General features: G+C 43.5%; 1 protein-coding gene and 1 long non-coding RNA gene across 8 annotated transcripts in view; one reads left to right on the forward strand and one right to left on the reverse strand.

Moving 5' to 3' along the window:
- Nucleotides 1-17,355, forward strand: part of KIRREL3 (kirre like nephrin family adhesion molecule 3) — a 614,569-nt gene that overhangs the window by 295,896 nt on the left and 301,318 nt on the right. The window contains exon 1 of one of the 3 annotated variants that reach the window (XM_075839162.1): nucleotides 10,514-10,638. The exons of the other annotated variants lie outside the window; for them this stretch is intronic. The gene's annotated coding sequence lies outside the window, so the exon portion shown is untranslated. Of the gene's footprint in view, nucleotides 1-10,513; nucleotides 10,639-17,355 lie in introns of those variants that run through there. 3 annotated transcript variants of the gene reach the window in all.
- LOC142661700 (uncharacterized) overlaps nucleotides 1-17,355 on the reverse strand; it is a 212,428-nt gene that overhangs the window by 149,229 nt on the left and 45,844 nt on the right. The window lies entirely within an intron of this gene.

Consider the following 17,355-nt stretch of genomic DNA (forward strand, 5'->3'; position numbering starts at 1 on the left):
TCATGATTTATCATTTTAAATGCATCTTTACTTCCATTTTATTTATAGGGTCCTCTAAAGCAGACAACCCCTTTACATGCACCTCTAAAATGATCAGGGGACACAGTTACACATTTCATTGGAATACACGGTTAAAGGAGTTTTATAAATGAATGCTAACCGATCGAGAACTACAGAAAATAAAACTTTCTAAATACATGTTATTTTCTAAAATGAAATGTTTTCTAAATCAATCTCTACCCAGTGATCGATGCATTTTCTAGCAGTGGTGACTATTAGTTACATCCTTTCTATGGCTTCCAGTTTTCAGGCCGAGCATGCATAGTATTATATGAATTGTTGTGTATTTAGAGCCACGGGTGCGCGCCAAACTCTGCGCTTGTGCATTAAAGGATGCAACAGTGACATTAGTTTAGTGTCCGACCTTGCGCCTCACAGCTGATGACCTGCCCTCCCAGAGAAAATCTGCATCTCCAAACTATAAAACTTTTCACACCTCATTATCATCTCTCCCCTTATAGAAAGAACGTAACCCCATCCACGGCACCATATCCTCTGCTTTACTAGCAGTAAAGTACATGCAGAAAGAGTTGTCCGCCTATCTTACAGACGGCACTCGCTGCTCCCGTTCATTGTAACCGGAGACTGAACTTTCTGATTACAATGAACGGGAGCAGCGAGCGCTGCCTGACAGATAGGCGGACAACTCTTTCTGGAATATAGTAGGTGGATATAGTTCCGTGGATGAAGTTCCATACTTACTTTCTATGAGGGGAGAGATGATGTTCAGAGGAGAATTCTTTGCGCCCCCACGCAGCATACAATATTTTCTGGCTATCGATCTTGCAACGAGGCTGTTGTGGACAGGGTGGAGGCTACGGGAGCGTGCAGAGGATGTAAGGTGGTGCTCGGATATGTAGTTATAGTCAGTAGAGGAAAAGTCATGAGACCATGGTGAAGTACCGCTTACAGCCCGGGAGTTCAGATGAAACGGAGAGTGGAGGAACAGGACGCAGGGGTGAAGATGAAAGGGGATTTGAGCATAATTTACATCAACTGACTGATATGTCCATGATATGTCCAAGTCGATGGTGGTAAAACCCCTTTAATGTTTCAGCAACTTAACGAAGACTCATTCTAAACAGCATCAATGTAATAAGCAGAACTAAATTGTTCGGATTTTTTTTCTTTACCTATAACAATATTCTCCATTAGTCACTTTAATAAAACAGCCAACTCCAGTATAATATCACAATGGAACGCTTTATCTGGATGAAAGGGGAGCTGAGAAGGCACATTTTATTCCTTAACATCTTTATTTGATTGGTTAGGAGGGATTGCTGATAAATAGCTCTGATGATGAAAGCAACAAAAGAAGAAAGAGAACAGTAAAACTCAAGTCAAGGCAGATAGAAACAAGAGAGGTCGAGAGATGAGAGATGAAGGATGGCCGCATACAGCAACGAGAACTCTTACAACTAATGATGAGGCTAAATCATAATTAAAAGAGATTATTTTTCACTGTAGACCCCAGGCCCCAGGAGAGGTTTATTTTTTATACATTGCGTTGAATAAGGTGAAAGGATTAATAAATGTACTTCATCGGCATCTAGGTTTGTTCTACAATAAATTTTTCGGGTTCTACATCTTTATCATTTAGGTTGAGTTCTAGCACGCATCGTATCCGCCCTGTGCGCTGCCTGGAATTCCAGACGAAAAAACACACAGAACTATGGTGGAGTTTTTAGAACGGAATGTCCGCTGCGGAAAACTGTAGCACTTCGCCGGCCTCCTGGGATGACGTTTCAGCCTGTGACTGGCTCCATCGGTCACATGAGATGGAGCGTCATCCCAGGAGGTCGTCCTAGAGGAAGAAACACAGACTCCTGGGTAAGTAAAATATTTATTTTTTTTCCTGAGTTGCTTTCTTTGCGGCTGAATCGCTGCGAACCCCCCGCAAAAAGCGCAACTCAGGCCATTTGTTGCGGGCTTTACCTCCCCATTGAATTCAATGCTGAAAACCCACAACAAATAAGCAGCGTTTATGCAAAAACAGTTGAAATGCTGCAAAATAAAATTCCGCACCGCAGGTCAATTTCTGAGTGTTTTTCCCACTATTTACGCAGCGTGTGGAGATTTGTTTTATCTCATCTACTTTGCTGCTACTGTATTTGCTGCGGATTTTCCGCAACTAATTCCATTGCCGTAAATCCACAGTATTTACGCAACGTGTGAACTGACCCTTAAGATTTCATTTCCTTAAGAACTTATTAGTCACTTTTGTGAATGCCAAATTGAAAAAAATCAAATCACTTATAACAGCTGTCTGGATAATTCAGCTTGGGCAAATTGGAAAAAGTGACTGTTTTGGGATAGGGCTACAGGCGGAGTTTGGTCGCATGTCAGGAAGATCAGATTGCAATATGGTAAGTAATAGTTGTGACTGTGGCAGCGTTACTACATAGAACCGCAGCATGAAACTTGTGAAATATCCAGATCTGCTGTATTTTCAGTCGCAGATTGCAATCGACTTTTTCAGCATAGAGTTTAATATAAAACTGTTAACTGCGACTCATTTGCAACATCTCAACTATTATTTTTTTTGGTGTCTTTTGGGTGTCGCAAATATATTATTTCACCAATTGCACCCTATAAAAATCATGCTACCTAAATACGGCAGGAAGTTGGAGATAAATAGCACGCTTTTTCATTGTGCAACTTGTGTGTGTCTTCATGTCATGCAACCAAAGTCGCCGTGTAGCCCTAAGGCCGGATTTACACGAGCATGTGCGTTTTGCGCGCGCAAAAGGCACTTAACAGCTCCGTGTGTCATCAGCGTATGATGCGCGGCTGTGTGATTTTCGCGCAGCCGCCATCATTATGACACTCTGTTTGTATTCTGTTTTCATTCATAGTTTTTACTGCTGTTGCGCGAATCACGCGCCTCCCACGGAAGTGCTTCCGTGTGCTGCGCGTGATTTTCATGCACCCATTGACTTCAATGGGTGCGTGATGCGCGACCAACGCACACATAACGGACATGTCGTGAGTTTTACGCAGCGGACACGCTGCGTAAAACTCACGGACAGTCTGCACGGCCCCATAGACTAACATAGGTCCGTGCGAGGCGCGTGAAAATCACGCGAGTTGCACGGACGTATATCACATTCATCTAAATAAGCCCTAAGTCTTAGGCCCCATACACACGACCGTAAAAAATCTCTGTAATTACGGACCATAATACGGTCCGCAATTACGGACATGTTCGGTTCTATTGGGCGCGGACACCTTTCTGTATCGCTACGGATAGGTGTCCTTGCCGTAGAACCGTGCCGGGTATTATGGAGCATGTCCAACTTTTCGTATTTTACGTGCCGTGCTCCCATACTTTGTATCTTGTATCGCGGGCCGTGATTACGGGCACGGCCGTGTGCATGAGGCCTTATGGAGTGAGATCTTAAGCCCCTCCCTCTTCCTGAAGGCTCCTCCTTTTAGTCTGTGTGTGGCACTTCCCTGATAATCTCCCTCTCACTGGGGGTTTAGTTGCTTGTACCTTATAATATAATTTTTTTTTATTGTAATGCAAATCCACTCATTATGTATTGACTCTGTGGAGATTGTGCTCATGCGCAGCACCTAATCTGAAAAGCAGAGCTGCAGTGTAGAACATAGGGGAGGACCCCATACCAATGTTAACAACCTGTCATTTCACTGTAACATATATACATAAATGCCCAGAATGAGTATATTTGGAAAACCGATGTAGAACCTAGCATCATATTTATATTTTCCTGTTGCCCTTTCACTTGCAAAATTATTTTTTTTGTAAATTATGGTACATTTTTAATGCTAGCCCCCAAAAGCCACATGAAAGACCTTTATGGCATATGCACTGGAAATGTCGAAAAAGTCCTATCAGTTGGATTCCAGCTGCTGGGACCTCCACTGATACTGGAAACAGTGGTGCCTGGGCTCCATCCTCAGGGAAGGACTGGCTGCGCAGGCATGGTCACTCTGCATAAAGGGGTTACCAAGGACATAAAGTATAATAAAATAATACACAATACGACTCCAGTGACATGTTATCCATTCCTTCGGTCACATGACATAGCAACTTTACTGAATACTAGAAGCTATAGGCACAAATAGACCAGTTACAGGACTGCAATGGCAGGTACCAGTTTTTACTATATATATATAGAATATTTCTGGTATCTAAGATACAACACCGCCAGGCTGACTTATACATGGTATGATTACCATGAGATGTGTCAGTGAAAACGTTATCCCAGCGTGTCCCCTAGATCCAGAATTAGCAATTGTCACTCTCTGCAGGAGGAGTAGGATGTGGCGTTTATATAGGAGGTGAATGGGATAGTCTGTGATCCTCCTCACTGTGTCCTGCCTGCAGGAATCGAGACCTCAGAGGAATGGCAAACGAGACATTATATCTGTGTAAAAGCCCTGAAGATCACAGCTTTGTCTCTCTGCCATACCTCGGTTTTATTACTGCTTGAATATAGTGCGAGGAGTCACTAAATGGTGAAATAATTGGTGATCCGACTCTCCTCTCCCCTATTTTCTGGCTTGTTCTGTATTCATACTGAGATGCCGCTGCAGGGGGTCCACTGTGCGCTTGAGTATAGGAAGCCCACACTCCATACTCTGTGATAAAACACTATACGACAGATTTCTGCAGGGATTTTATGCTTCATTAACTCCTCATTTCCCACTAACTAAATGTCCTTTGTGTTTCTAGTTTGGAATAGGTGAGGGCAGCGCTTCGACAGCTACATTTCATTCCAATTATCTCTAATATGTATAGAGATACCTGTAAAATTATAATAAGGTTTGCTACAATCTTATCTGAAGAATATATTAACCCTGAGAACATGTGCGTTAAGAAATACTTCCCTGAGCCTTGAGATAAGGACTTATGTTACAAAAATGGGTCTTTGAAATTTATACTTTGGTCCGAACCCAATAATTGTTAAACAAGAATACAGGGGAAAGCAGAACAATGTGCTTTAACCCCTTCCCTCTTTGGCCGCTTTTGACCTTCCTGACAGAGCCTCATTTTTCAAATCTGACATGTTTCACTTTATGTGGTAATAACTCCGGGATGCTTTTACCTATCCAAGTGATTCTGAGATTGTTTTCTCGTGACACATTGGACTTTATGTTACTGGCAAAATTTGCCCGATACATTCAGTATTTAATTGTGAAAAACACCAAAATTCAGCGAAAAATTGCAAAAATTTGCATTTTTCTCAATTTAAATGTATCTGCTTGTAAGACAGGCAGTTATATCACACAAAAATGTTGCTAACTAACATCCCCCATATGTCTACTTTAGATTGGCATCGTTTTTTGAACATCATTTTATTTTTCAAGGACGTTACAAGGCTTAGAACTTTAGCAGCAATTTCTCACATTTTCAAGAAAATTTCAAAATGCTATTTTTACAGGGGCCAGTTCAGTTGTGAAGTGGGTTTGAGGTCCTTAGATATTAGAAACCCCCAATAAATCACCCCATTTTAAAAAATGCACCCCTCAAAGTATTCAAAACAGCATTTAGAAAGTTTCTTAACCCTTTAGACATTGCGCAGGAATTAAGGCAACGTAGAGGTGAAATTTACAAAGTTCATTATTTTTTTCCAGAAATTCATTTTGAATCCATTTTTTTTGTACCACAGAATGTTTTACCCAAGAAATGCAACTCAATATTTATTGCCCAGGTTCTGCAGTTTTAGGAAATATCCCACATGTGGCTCTAGTGTGCTACTGGACTGAAGCACCGGCCTCAGAAGCAAAGGAGCACCTGGTGGATTTTGGGTCTCCTTTTTATTAGAATATATTTTAGGCACCATGTCAGCTTTGAACAGGTCTTGTGGAACTAAAACAGTGGAAACCCCCCAAAAGTGACCCCATTTGGGAAACTACACCCCTCGAGGAATTTATATAGGGGTGTAGCAAGCATTTTGACCGGCCAGTTTTTTTGCAAAAATGTTTGGAACTAGGCCATGAAAATGAAAATCTAAATTTTTTCAAATAAAATGTAGGTTTAGCTAATTTTTTTTCATTTCCAAAAGAACTAAAGTAGAAAAAGCACCACAACATTTGTAGAGCAATTTCTCCCGAGTAAAACAATACCCCACATGTCGTAATAAACGGTTATTTGGACACACGGCAGGGCTTAGAATGGAAAGAGCGCCATTTGGCTCTTGGAGCTCAAATTTAGCAGGAATGGTTTGCGGAGGCCATGTCACATTTGCAAAGCCCCTGAGGGGACAAAACAGTGGAAACCCCCCACAAGTGACCCCATTTTGGAAACTATACCCCTCGAGGAATTTATCTAGGGGTGTAGCAAGCATTTTGACCGGCCAGTTTTTTTGCAAACATTTTTGGAACTAGGCCATGAAAATGAAAATCTAAATTTTTTCAAATAAAATGTAGGTTTAGCTAATTTTTTTTCATTTCCACAAGGACTAAAGGAGAAAAAGCACCATAAAATTTGTAAAGAAATTTCTCCCGAGTAAAACAATACCCCACATGTAGTAATAAAAGGCTGTTTGGACACACGGCGAGGCTGAGAAGGGAAAGAGCGCCATTTGGCTTTTGGAACTCAAATTTAGCAGGAATGGTTTGCGGAGGCCATGTCGCATTTACAAAGCCCCTGAGGGGACAAAACAGTGGAAACCCCCAACAAGTGACCCCATTTTGGAAACTACACCCCATGAGGAAATTATCTAGGAGTATAGTGAGCAGTTTGACCCCACAGGTGTTTTACAGAACTTATTGGAAGTAGGCCGTAAAAATGAAAATCTACATTTTTTGAAATAAAATGTAGGTTTAGGTTTTTTTTTTCATTTCCACAAGGACTGAAGGAGAAAAAGCATCATAAAATTAGTAAAGCAACTTCTCCCGAGTAAAACAATGCCCCACATGTGGTCATAAACGGCTGTTTGGACACACGGTAGGGCTCAGAATGGAACTAGCACCATTTGGATTTTGGATAGTGTCTGGGCGCCATGTCACATTTGCTGAGCCCCTGTAGTACTAGTACAGTGGAAACACCCCAAAATTGACTCCATTTGGGAAACTGCACCCCCTGAGGAATCATCTAGGGGTATAGTGAAAATTTTGATCCCAAAGGTTTTTTGCTGAATTAAGCCATGAAAATGAAAAATAATTTTTTTTTCCAACAAGATGTCGTTTTAGATCAACATTTTTCATTTTTACAAGGAATAGAGAAGAAAAAGCACCCCAACATTTGTAAAGTAATTTCTCCCGAGTACGGTAACACCCCATATGTGGTTATAATAGGCTGTTTACATATATGGGAGCATTCAGAAGAAAAGGAGCGGTATTTATCTTTTGGAGCGTAGATTTTGCTGGAATGGTTTGGGGACGCCATGTTGCATTTGCAAAACCCCTGATGTACCAAACAAAAGTGACCCCGTTTTAGAAACTACACCCCTAAAGGCATTTATCAAGGGATGTAGTGAGAATTTAGACTCCACAGGTGTTTTTCAGAAATGAATACGCAGTGGATGGTGCAAAGTAAAAATTGCAATTTTTCCACTGATCTGCCCATTCACCACACAAGATGTTGTGCCCCTGGAGAATGTTTCCCCATAAATTGTTAAGCGGGTTCTCCCGGGTATGGTAATGCCTTACTTGTGGCCATAAATTGCTGTTTGGGCACACTGTAGGGCTAAGAAGGAATAGACCGCCATTTTGAGCATGGATTTTGCTTGGTAGTTTTGTTTGAGTTTTGCTGGTATTCAGTTTATAATGTGGTGGCATATGTAATCTGTGCGGAGTTCATCAGGGCATAATAAGAGGGTATAATAATGGGGTAAATAATACAATTATCCATAGATGTGTGTTACGCTGTGAAGCGATCCATTATGCACAGGCCGGTGTCACACTGATAAACGGTTTTCTTTCTTCTCCCCCTTTTGTAACGCTCTGCACCTTTTGGGGACTTTTTCTCCTTCGTAGTTTGGGAAATATTGCTGGGAAAGTTTTGCGCTGGTATAATACGGGCGCCCTCGCTTCCAGCGGATGTGTGATGTCCCTTCCCTTTCCTAGTTCCTAAATACTAGGGCCCTGAAACTGAAGGAATGTTCCCCTCCGGCCTGCGCATTGAGATGTTTTTTCATCACCGCATTACTAGTGCCGTAACTTTTTTGTTTTTCAGTTGATTGAGCGGTGTGCGGGCTTGTTTTTTGTAAGACGGGCTGTAGATTTTATTGGTACCATTTTGGAACACATACGACTTTTTGATCACTTTTTATTTCATTTTTTGGTAAAGGAAATTACCAAAAACAAGCAATTCTGGAATCGTTTTTTGTTTTTTTTTATCGGCATCCACAGTGCGCCCTAAATTACATGTTAGCTTTATTCTGCGGGTCGATACGATTACGGCGATACCAAATTTATATAGTTTTTTTTATGTATTGCGGCTTTTGCACAATAAAATCACTTTTTTTATAAAATCATTTGTTTTCTGTGTCGCCATATTCTAAGACACATAACGTTATTATTTTTGCGTGCACAAAGCGGTGTCAGGGATTATTTTTTGCGGGACGGATTGCCGTTTTTATTGGTACAATTTTGGAGTAAATGTGACTTTTTGATCACTTTTTATAGCATTTTTTGGAAGGAGATGTGACCTAAAAACAAAGATTCTGGCGTTGTTTTTCATGGTTTTTTTTTACGGCGTTTACCGTGCGGGATAAATTACATAATAGTTTTGTAGTTTGGGTCGTTACGGACGCGGCGATACCAATTATGTATAGTTTTTTTAATTTTTACGGTTTTTCCCATAATAAAAGACTTACTATGGGAAAAAAGTCAGTTTAGCTTTATTTTTATTTGAAATGTGTGTGTTTTAATTGTTTTACCACATTTTTATTAACTTTTTTTTACTTTTTTGACTTGTCCCACTAGGGGACATGAGGGCCTGATGCCCCGATCGCTACTCTAATACACTGCACTACATACGTAGTGCAGTGTATTAGCGCTGTCAGTTATTCACTGACAGCAAGCCTATGAGGACACGCCGAAGGCGGGTCCTCATCGGCTCCCGTACAAGGCAGACTCGGACGCCATTTTCTGGCGTCCGATTGCCACAGCAACCCAGCGATTGCATCACTGGGTTCAGTGGCGTAACTACCGCGGTAGCAGCAGTAGCGGCTGCTACGGGGCCCGGGGCTTGAGGGGGCCCGGTGGCGCCGCTAGCAGCCGTTATGGCTACTACAGCGGTAGCGCCGCTACTGTGGGGCCCGCGACGCCGAGCCTTACACAGGCCCTCTCATGCCTGTAGGTGTCGCTAGCACCGGAGGGGGCCCCAGTGCTAGCGGCAGCCAAATACATGTATTAGCACTGAATGGCCGGGCATGTTCCGTGCCTGACCATCCAGTGCCTTACAATGACACTGATTGGCTAGCGGCGCGATGACATCATCGCGCCGCTTCCATGCTTGGAAGGTGCTGATTGGCGGGGCAAGTCATTCTGCCCCGCCAATCGGCGTCATTGGAGGACGCTCGTTCAGCTCCTGCAGACATGCTCAGAAGAGAGCATGTCTGCATCGCCAGTGAACAGCGTGGGAACCGGCGAATGTGAGTATGTCAAGTTTTTTTTTTTCCCCTCATAAAAATGTGAATGGCATTATCTATAGTGGGGGGGGGGGGTCATCTTTATGTGGGCTATTATATATAGGGTTCTATATGTGGGGCAGTAGCTACAGGGGGGTCTATATGTGGGGCAGTAGCTACAGGGGGGTCTATATGTGGGGCAGTAGCTACAGGGGGGTCTATATGTGGGGTAGTAGCTACAGGGGGGTCTATATGTGGTTGTGTGGGCCATTATATACAGGGGGCTCTATATGTGGGCCATTATATACAGGGGGGTCTATATGTGGGGGTGGGGGCCACTATATACAGGGGGCTCTATATGTGGGCCATTATATACAGGGGGCTCTATATGTGGGCCACTATATACAGGTGGGGGTCTATATGTGGGCCACTATATACAGGGGGGTCTATATGTGGGCCACTATATACAGGGGGGTCTATATGTGGGACACTATATACAGGGGTGGGTTACCTGTGGGGCACTATATACAGGGGGGTCTATATGTGGGACACTATATACAGGGGTGGGTTACCTGTGGGGCACTAGCAACAGGGTGGCTATATGTAGTGCACAGTCTACAGGGGTGGGCTATATGTGGGACACTATATACAGGGGGAGCTATATGTGAGACACTATATACAGAGGTGGGCTATACGTGGAGCACTAACTATAGGGGAAGCTATATGTAGGGCAGCACGGTGGCTCAGTGGTTAGCACTATTGCCTTGCAGCTCTGGAGTCCATATGTGGGCACTATCTATAGGGGCTTCTATGTAGGTCACTATCTACAGGGGGCATGTTGTGTGTTTGTGACAGTTATATTTAGATGTGTTGAGAATTTTAACTTTGTTTATAGGAGCAGAAATGTTTTAAAAGTGAGAAGCTGAAGACATCTGAACGGAAAACTGCAGAAATGGGTCATGGCCGGGAGAAATCCATCATAGATGTCTGAACCGGAGGGAGAAGAAAAGAACTACAATCTGAGACGTCACCGGTGAGTCACTTAATGTAAATGTTTATTCTGCCTCTAATCAGTAATGTAGTCACTGTATGATCTGCAGCGAGATGATGGTGATAGGATTTTTTTTGTGAAACCGCATCTCCCAGCATATCCTTACCATTGTTCAGGCCATGCTGGGAGCTGTAGTTTTACGCCGTACAAACCTATACGCAGTGGCGTAACTACCGCTATAGCAGCCGTAGCGACTTCTACAGAGCCTGCAGCATGAGGGGGCCCGTGCCACCCGCCGGCACGGCCCCCTCCCATGGCCGCAGGCTCCGCTAGCAGCCGCTATAGCTGCTACAGCGCGACGCCACTGAAGGGGTTGTTCCTACATAAGACATGTATCCCCTATCCACAGGATAGGGGATACATGTGTGATCGCTGGCAGGGATGAGGAGAACAGGGGACCAAAAGTCCCCCCTAAGTTCTCCATGACAAACCTCAGACTTCCGGGGTCTGTGTCGGCAGCTCCGTAGAAATGAATGGAGCGCCGGTCGCGCTTGTGCGCATGCGTGACTAGCGCTCCTTTCATTTTTATTGAACTGCGCAGACGCCGGAAGTCCGAGGTTAGTCATGGAGAACTTCGGGGGACTTTCGGTCCCCCGTTCTCCTTATCGCTGCCAGCGATCACACATGTATCCCCTATCCTGTGGATAGGGGATGCATGTCTTTTGTAGGACAAACTATAGGCCGTTTTTTTTGGGGGGGGGGGGCTATATGGCGTTATCTACAGAGGGGTTCTGTATGGCGTTATCTACAGGGGGGGCTGTATGGCGTTATCTACAGGGGGGGCTGTATGGCGTTATCTACAGAGGGGGTCTGTATGGCGTTATCTACAGGGGGGCTGTATGGCGTTATCTGCAGGGGGCTGTGTATGGTGCTATCTATAGGGGGGCGCTGTGTGGTGGAATCTATAGGGAGGCACTATCTACAAGGGGGGGGGGTTGTGTGATTCCCAGCAGAGGGGGGGCCCCAGTCAAAAGTTTGCTATGGGGCCCAGTCTTTCCTAGTTACGCCCCTGACTGGGTTGCCGATCGGGTGAAAACCTATCAGATGCTGCGCTCTATTGAGCGCAGCATCTGAGGGGTTAATCTGCCGGATCGGAGAGTAGCTCCGGTCCTGGCAGTTACAGGAGGGTGCCAGCTGTATAATACAGCTGTCACCCCGCGGTGATGGTGCCGGCTCTGCTTCTGAGCCCGCACAATCACTGCGCCGTACATGTACGGCGCTTTGCGGGAAGCACCTCCCGACAGCGCCGTACATGTACGGCGCATGTCGGGAAGGGGTTAATATGGAGACTATATAGTCATCTAAAGCAAACAAGTTGTCAGAAGGCCTCAGTAATGCACGAAAAGGAGCTGATAAAACGGTTGTCGCACCGAACGGTTCAATCCTTCTTTACGGTGCCACACAACCTTTTAGTTTCTTATAGGTTTATTGTAAGGTGTAACTGGCTGCAGAACAAAAATGAATTCGGTGGGTAAGACTTGTAATATTAAGTCCCACTCACACAAACTAGAGGCACCTAGAAAGTCGTGGGGTGATCTTAACACCTCTTGTGTGTTTTGAGGCTGCCAGAAACGAATTGTATTGGTGAACCTAGTAAAAAGAATCGACCATGTTAATTGAGAAGCCGGGTCTTGTAGCAGCAAGACAACATGGATGTGATCGCTGCTAACAAGGGGATACATACCAAGGATAGTGCGTCCACTTTAAAGCAACATTGTGATCAAGTTGTAATTCACTTTGGCTAAAGAAAGGATTGAAATCTTGTCATCATGCGACATACACATAGACATCGTCCTACAGACACCTTCACCACCATAGAAGGCCACATTCGGACATGGCGGATTTGGTGCCGATTTTGTGCGTGGTGAGTTTCTCCACTGTGGATTTACAACAGATTTTCTCTGCAGACATCACCCTTTGCAATGCACCAGAGAAATGCATGGCAAATCCACAAAGAAAAAAAATAAATCTGTATGTGACTGATCAAATATCTGCCATTTCAGAAAAGCCCTTATGATTCCCAATTCTAATGCTACTTGTTTGATCTTTGTATACATTTCATAACATGACCTTACAGTATAATGAGGTCAATTGCATAGTGAATGTTTCCCAAGATGCTTGATACATTACAGTATAAACTGTGCAGCTGTAAAGAGGATAGGGTTAACCGTAGACGCATAGAAAAAAAAACACTGTCCCTAAGGTGGGATTGGCAGGCACAGTGGTACAGAGTGGCTTTGAAATGGGATCTTTTATCTTCCAAAGTCTAATTAGAAAGCATCAGACATCCCAGTAACTGTGCTGACACAGACAGGCACGCTAAGCACCAACAATAAAGAACAAGATCATAAGCAGCTGAAATGACAAATGACTTCCCCATAAATCATACGCTCAACCCGACTGCTGCTGCCAAAATAAGATTCATGGCTGCGAGCAAATATTAAGGAAATCCAGTTTAACTTGTGGGAAGGACCAAAAACTTTAGTTGGTTGTTAAAGAGGCGCATTGATGTCCACTAAACTGCACTGGAAGCCACTAATCGTCTTATGGTGTCAATGATCTGGACTATTAAACCTTCAAAATATTTCATCCACAGATATAGGATTTATAATCACACCTTCAGAATCAGTATCCATTTATCATCTATTCATTACTGTGGCAAAAAGAAAAACCGTACTGTATGATCCAGTTGTAAACTTCTCTCAGTATACAACCATAGATCTAAGGCCTTATTCACACGAGCGTGTCAGTTTTGCGCGCGTAAAAAGCGCAGTGTTTTTCCTGCGTTGCAGTTCCGTGTGGCATCTGTGTCCGGTGCGCGTCTGCGTTTTTTATGCGCATATGTCATCTGTGTGTCACACGTTTTTTATGTCAGCAATGGTTGACTTCAATAGGTGCGTGATGCGCAAAAAATGCACAAGTATAGGACATGCAGTGAGATTCACGCAGCGGACACACTCTGCGTGAAAAACACTGAATGGCCCCATTGAATTGCGTAGGTCCCTGTGACGTCTGTTGTTTTAACGCTTGTAATACGGACGTGAAATACGCTCGTGTGAATAAGGCCTAAGTCTCATGATGAAAACCCCTTGCCGTATGCTAGATTAGGGCATGTAGACATCATGAAGAGGGGTGCGAGCTTTCTGGCTAATCCATGTATTGTATGGTTGCCCATTTATTTAAATGGCCAACATGTAGAGGAATGTTCACACGGCTTTCAAAAGGGAACAGCCTGGAAGCTTTGGGTAGAGTCAAAATATTATCTGTAATGACGTGCTTTCTTTTTACTTTTATTTTTGCTGTACATGGCACAGCAGTGTTGATATGTGTTTGTGTAGGGTTTATGTGTGTTTTATATGATGCGATCACATGTGTGCATTGCTTTTCATATGGGTCCGTGTTCCTAGGACCAAGATCTGGTTTTGTAATGTTGTAAAATTCAATAAAAATCTATTGCTTTAAAAAAAAATAGCCTATGAATCCAAGCGTTTTTGGAGACTATTTTAAAAAAGTTTTTGTTTTTTGCAAGAGGATATTAAAGCATATTTTCAAAGAGTTTTTTGTAGTGTGAGTGGAAAATCAACCTCAAAAATGCTCCAAGAAGTGACATATCTGCTTTTTTTAAGCCAAATTTTTTTAAACTGCGGCGCAAAATGACACCTGATTTGCTCTACACAGGTTTTTCCAATTGAATTTAATGGCAAGATGTTTGCAAGTGTTTTCAGGGTGTATTTCGGAGCGTAATGTGCCCATTTTACGCTCTGATGTACGCATGAAAAAAACTGTGTGTGAACATACTCTAAAATACTGCATTTCCTGAGGGTTAGGCCTTATTCACATGTTTTGCGCGCAAAAGGTCCGTGTGCCATCAGAATATGGTGCGTGGCTGCGTGATTTTCGCGCAGCCGGCATCATTACAACACTCTGTTTGTATGTTTACAAACAGAAAAGCACGAGGTGCTTTTGTTTTCATTCATTCATTTTACTATTGTTGCGCGAATCACGCGCGCCACCCGGAAGTGCTTCCGTATGCCGTGCGCGATTTGCACGCACCCATTGACTTCAATGGGTGCGTGCTGCGCGAAACACGGGCAAACATAGGACATGTCATGAGTTTCACGCAGCGCACATACGTGGCGTGAAAATCACTGAGTCTGAACGGCCCCATTCACTTACATAGGTCCGTGCGACGCGCATGAAATTCACGCGCGTATCACGGACGTATAACACGTTCGCGTGAATAAGGCCTTAGGGAAGCTCATGGCAATCAGCTGATCGTTGGGTCAGCTTCTAATTGTAAAGGGGATGTCTTTGGGCTAAGCCAATTAAACTTCTCAATTCTTGCTCTTCTGATCACATCCCTGTTATAGAAATATACCGTACTATGTAGCTGAAAATCAATCTTAAAATATTTGCCAAGATTTGAGCAAAAACTTTGCAGCATCCATGCCCCACGGTGAACAATTAAATGACTTAATTTGTTAATAACCTCATGTTATGTAACAAGCAGCCAGCTACAGTGTTGTCTTTTGCAACCCAAGTAAGAGCCTATTCACATCAGATTTCAGGATTTCCGTTAATCTGTTCCATCAGAGGAACAGATTAACGGAAATCCAAATGGAAAGGATCTCTTCCGTTTGCATCACCATTGATTTCAATGGTATTTTTTTTGTTTCAGTTGGTTCCAGTTTGCCTCCTCTATCGTTTCCTTTCACAGAAACAATAGCGTAGTCGGCAGCACTATTGGTTCCGTAAAAAAAAACAAAACATGAAACCTAGCGGAACGGAGGCAAACAGGAACCAACTGAAACAAAAGAATAGCATTTAAAATCAATGGTGATGTAAACAGAAGCGAAGCTTTTCAATTGGCTTTCTGTTCATCTGGTCCTCTGACGGAACAGATAAACGGAAATTCTAAACGGAAACCAGCGCGGAACAGGCCCTAAGGAGAAGCTAGCTACTTCCTCTCCCTCACTGATGTCACACTTGAACTACATTTCTCAGGATTATTTTTCAACTGGTTAAAGGAAGAGACAATAATTACATTATAGGTTATAAGGCCCTGTTCACACAGAGTATTTTAACGAGCTTTTTGGAGTGGAAACCACTCCGCAAAACTTGTCAAAAACCGGCCGAAAATGCCTCCCATTGATTTCAATGGGAGGCGGGGGCGGTTTTCTCCCACGAGCGGTAAAACCGCCTCGCGGGACAAAGAAGGGACATGCCCTATCTTCGCGCGTTTACGCCACTGACCTCCTATTGACATCAATGGGAGGCAGAGAAAGCGTATATCGCTGAGTTTTTTGCCCGTAGCACTCAATGGGCGTAAGCGAAAAACGCAGCAAAAATCGCTGCAAACGACGTGCAGGAAGGACAAAATCTGCCTCAAAATTCCAAACGGAATTTTGAGGCAGAATTTTCCTCCTGCAAAAAACTCAGTGTGAACGAGGCCTTAGTGTGGGTGAAGTAAGAAGAGGGAGCTGATTAAATGAATGGGTAGATGTGTATATTCGAGATATAATATCCCATATAAAAAAAAAGGACTATGGATTTGTGAATCAAATTTTTTATGATTGTCAGATATGAAATATATTATACTAAAAGTAATCCCTAATAGTGTTACAGAAGAATGAAGGGAACAAAAAGAAAAGGTTCAGAATGACTGACAGATTCTTTCTGCTGCCAAAGGCAAATAATTGAGAGACATCTTTGAATACTGAGCATAGATGGATATAAATGTAATAAATCCAGCTCCAGATAGTCTGCACCAATAAGGCCTCATGCCCCCGACCGTAACAGTGTGCATGGTGTGTGATTACAGCAGAACGGCCCGAGGAGTGTCATCCGTGGGCCGTCCGCAATCACGGACTATGCATGGACTTCAAGGAACTCGGACCATAAGATGACTATTTGCGGTCCTGGCTCCCGGATAATGCACGGACCGTGAAAACCACGGTGGTGTGGATTGGCCCATAGGATACAATGTGTCATATACTATCCGCAATTGCGGATAGTATGCGGCCGCAAAACTACGGTCGTGTGCATGAGGCCTTAATGACACATTTTAATTAGGTAAGCATGACCATTGCTTAATCCAGAATGTTTGATCATTTGTCAGCTGTCACATCCCATAAATAGCAGATTATACCCATTTTATTGTCATAAATATTTTTTTTTTTTAAAAATGTCTTGATGAGACAGTTAAAAAATGCAGTGGTTGTCAATAATCTAAATTTTTTAAAAATAAAAATAAAAAATTGGCACGGGCGACTCACATTTCCCCAGGTGGACACTTAGATTCACACGAGCGTGCGGGAAAGGCACTTAACAGCTCCGTGTGTTATCACCATATCATGCGCGGCTGCGTGCGTTTCGCGCAGCCGCCATCATTATGACACTCTGTATGTTTGTAGCACATGGTGCTTTTCTGTTTTCATTCATACTTTTCACTGCTGTTGCGCGAATCACGCGCGTCCCATGGAAGTGCTTCCGTGTGCTGCGCGTGATTTTCACGCACCCATTGACTTCAATGGGTGCGTGATGCGCGGAAAACGCACAAAGAACGGACATGTCGTGAGTTTTACGCAGCGGACAACCGCTGCGTAAAAATCACGGACTGTCTGCACGGCCCCATAGACTAACATAGGTCCATGCAAGGCGCGTGAAAATCAGGCGCATTGCACGGACGTCGATCACGTT

The sequence above is a fragment of the Rhinoderma darwinii genome, chromosome 10, assembly GCF_050947455.1.
Source record: "Rhinoderma darwinii isolate aRhiDar2 chromosome 10, aRhiDar2.hap1, whole genome shotgun sequence".
Classification (NCBI taxonomy): Eukaryota; Metazoa; Chordata; class Amphibia; order Anura; family Rhinodermatidae; genus Rhinoderma; species Rhinoderma darwinii.